The sequence below is a fragment of the Perognathus longimembris genome, chromosome 11, assembly GCF_023159225.1.
Source record: "Perognathus longimembris pacificus isolate PPM17 chromosome 11, ASM2315922v1, whole genome shotgun sequence".
NCBI lineage: Eukaryota > Metazoa > Chordata > Mammalia > Rodentia > Heteromyidae > Perognathus > Perognathus longimembris.
Window position 1 is genome coordinate 498909 of NC_063171.1, and position 4123 is coordinate 503031.

The 4123-nt window shown below is 38.1% G+C and overlaps 1 non-coding gene across 1 annotated transcript; it reads left to right on the plus strand.

Annotated features, from left to right (window-relative positions):
* The first annotated feature begins 2426 nt into the window (after positions 1 to 2426).
* Positions 2427 to 2501, plus strand: LOC125360274. The gene has a single exon (XR_007212676.1). It is a non-coding gene; the product is annotated as a small nucleolar RNA SNORD81 (small nucleolar RNA).
* Positions 2502 to 4123: the final 1622 nt, after the last annotated feature.

Genomic DNA, 4123 nt, shown 5'->3' on the forward strand with positions numbered 1-4123 from the left:
TCAGTAGCTATGCCCGTATGAACATGTAAGATATAAGTGAAATGAACTCCATGTTATAGAAACAAGTGGTATATCATTCTTGTAGTTATTTTCAACTTGCCTTGTGAAACTGTATCCTTTTTTTCCCTCTCATATTCCCTTCCCATGGTTTTACCCCTTTCTATCACTGTAACTGATCTTAGTACCCCAGTATATGCGTGTATTGGAACTAGGGAAGGGAAAGGAAATAGCAAAATTGAGAGGCAAAGGATAAAAAGACAAACCATTGCAATAGTGATGCTTACAAAACCAACTGGTTTAAACCAACCGTACAACTCATGGGGTGGGGGGGGGGTGGGGGAGGGAGGGACATAGGGAAGTGGGAGATGGGGGAAAATGAGAGAAGGTAACAAGTTGGATAAGAAAGGTACTAGCTTTACATATGAAACTGTAACCTCTCTGTACTTCACTTTGACAATAAAGAAGAAGAAGACAAAAAGAAATATAATGAAAAAAAAAGAAGAGAAAACAAAAACAGCAATGAAGGGGAAAAAATTTTCCTTTTCTTGGAGTTCATTTCAATAAATACTATTTTGTATGATCATATGCAAAAAAAAAGTGGTGAAATGGATATCCTTGCCTTATCTCAAATTTAGGGGAAAAGTATTTAGTTATTTACTACCAAGTGTTTTACTTGAGTTTTTATAGACACACATACATATGCATATATGCATACACATACATATATGCATATGTATGCATACACAGAAACACACAAATATACATGTATATTTGTATAGACATATATGTTCCTGTGTGTATATGAATGCACATATGTATACATATCTATCTCTGTTTATATATATTCATCTATCAAGTTTAGGAAATTCTTCTCTATACCTTATTTGCTGACAGTTTTTATATGAGTATTGGATTTTGACACCTGATTTTTCTACACATATTGATATTATCATGTATTCTTTCTTTAACCTTCTGATATGATATATCAATTAATTTTTGAATGTTAAGTCAACTTCACATATTATCACATGAGCTTAGGACTTTGTGTCGATGACTTTTGAACGTAGATTTTTACACTACATTTAATCTCTGTATGTCTGCCGTCTCCAAACATTTTCTAATCTAAACTCCAGATATCCTTTTATGTGCTGCCTGTCTCACTCTTAGTAAATTTAAAATCGTTTATTATATTGCCTATTTCAGAAAAGATCTTAATTCTTGTCTCTTTTATACTGGAACCAGGACTGTAGTCACCAATGTTCTGTGCTTTTGCAACTACTTCTGTAATAGAGCTGGTACTCAGGAGGAGGGCAATATATAAAAAAGGCAGGGGAGATGGCAAGTGTGAACTTCAGGACTCCCATACCATAGCATGAGCAATGAGCAAAACAGGAGTAGTGCAGAAGAAAAATGATTGCAGTATTAGATTCCTCAAGAGACCATGAAGTTAGCATTAATCTTAGAAGCAAGAATCTGCAGTACTGTGCGAATCCATTAGACTGACTTCAATGGAATTTTCTGCATGAAATAGAAAGTAAGGTAGCCCAGGGAAAGAAAATTATAATTAAGAAAGCCATATGTCTCCTAGGGCAGTCCTAATTTATACCTGTTTACATATTTATTTTCAGTGGTTTTCATCCAATTTGGATGAAATGCTATTTGGTTACTTATTTGTAATTTATAGGACTTTAAACAAAGTTGGGTAGCCTCTGGAGACACAAAGACCATATAGGAGATTTTTGGGGGAAGAGCCCAAGTATCTTTCTGGTTGCTTTAGCTTCTTGAGCTAGTAAATCAGAGGACGTAATGGACCAGGTTGTATTGAACAGTTCCAGGTTATTTCAAGTACAGAAGTGTTACTGGGTTTTTGACGTTGAGAGTTGGTTGTCAGTGGTAATGCTTCAGACTATGGATACAGTGTGGTTTTTTATGACATTGTATGGACAGTTATTTGTCAAAGGAGGTTGAGAAATGAGGTAATAATGGGCAAGGCAGCCTAGCAATGGGTACAGATGCTATGTAGAATTGCAGAAGCCAACATGGTAGCATCTGGATTGTGTATTATTGTTTCTACTACTTGTATACACATTTTTGTCTAGATCCCCTGCTCTTGGGTCCAAAGTGGAGACCTCAAATAAAGGAACAAAGCATTGGCTTGACAACAAAGAGTGCATGCTGAGTTTTAAGTGAAGATTAGGAATTCGACATTGAAGCTGGTTATGTTGGAATGTGCCTGTAGTCTCCCTGTAGAGCCCAGGAGCACAGATCATGAGTTTAAGTCTAGCCAGGACCACAGGACAGAATTTTGTTTAAGAACTTCAGCTAGACACTTCATTTGGAAACATAAAATGATCTGTAGGTCAGCATTGAGACTGAAGTTTACATATTGAAAGATGAGGACTGAAAATACCAGCATTATCCTATACCAGAATGATGATGATCTCAACCCAACTGAAACTCTCTAATGACTACTTGGCGATCATAAAAGATATGAGATTCTGTTTCTCCACAGTATATTTTAAGTTGAAATCCAGAAATGTGGGTTAAAGTAATAATTTTACTGAAGATGGCTGGCTGGAAGCTCTGGGGTAGCATATTATACTTATGTCATCAATTTCTACTTCAACTAATTTCTACAAACAAAAATATGTTAGTGGGGAAAGAAAGATATGTAAGATTAGGGGAAATTTGTACAAAATCAGAAATGTGACCAGATGAAGAAGAGATGAGTCTGGGGAGCGCATACAGAGCCCCAGGCCCCAGCATGAGATGCCCATTTGAGAGGCAATGGGAGAGGAGGGACTATGACCAGGGACTTCTGATGTGGTTGGACCAATAATCAAGATATCTCAGTTGACTTTTGTGTCCCATAGCAAGGTTACTTTGAAAAAGTTAGTGTGTCATAGCAGGCAGGAGACCCTGGACACTGCAGCTGAGAATAAAGGATTCGGACTCAGTTCTCTTTTGTTGGTTTTGGGAACCAAGGCCATGATTAAGAGTTGCCCCAGGGCCTTGAGCATCTAGAGGTGAAATCCTTGAGTGGTGCAGGATGACTGGAGTGGAAGCATTTGCCAAGTATGTTTTCACTAATCAAGAATGAAAGTTAGAGGTTGGAAGACGAACAGATGCTGTAGTAGTTCCAACCCTAAGCAAGGCCGACTGGAGATGCAGTGGCATTATTCCCATGACCCTCGGGGCAGCTTTGAGGAAACCAGGCCTTTGGGTTCTGGGAGGAGTATAGCTGCAAAGTCCAAATGTAAAGGAATTGAGGGCAAGGCACCGCCAGGAGTGCAGCCTGCAGCTTAATTTGGCTCAACACGAGAGACATCACTTGGCTCAATGCAGACAGGATTGACAGACTGACCCAAAATCCTTTCAGTTACACACACAGGATGAAGCCATATGCTCCATGTATGTAGTATGTGTGTGTGTGTGTGTGTGTGTGTGTGTGTGTGTGTGTGTGTGTGTATTTAAAAAAAACTAGGGCTTGAGCTCAGATCCTGGGGGATATCACTGAGCATTTCGCTCATTGCTGATGCTCTACCATTTGGGCTGCAGCTTTGCTTCCCATTTTTTGTAGTTAATTGTAGAATCTTCAGTCCTATCTGGGCTTGTTTGGAACTACAATCCTCAGGTCTCATTCTCCTGAGTAGTTAGTATTAAGGCACGACCCACCAGAGTCAGGCATATACTCCATTTTTAAACTAAGGTTTTGAATGGTGGTGTGTTTTAGGTCTGTCTATACATATGGCCTAATACTAAACTCAATGTAGTGTACTTATGACCATTATGTATATATATAATATATACATGTGTGTATGTACAAAGTATATGGTACATAAAACACAGATACAATGTACACATAGATATGGAATATATACAATATACAAACATGTATGTCATTTGTATATTGATAAAATACTCTCTGTGAACTATTTCTGATAAGAACACCTATGAATATTAATGCATATGACTTGCTACAAGATAGCCCTGATTGGCTGCCTTAGAGGGACAACATATTAGAATTCATTCTTGGTTGAGGTGAGGAAACAGCTACATTGAGAAATGGGTGGAATGTAAAAAGAAATGTTGTCCAGGGAACTTCTAAGATATTACAGGAGAA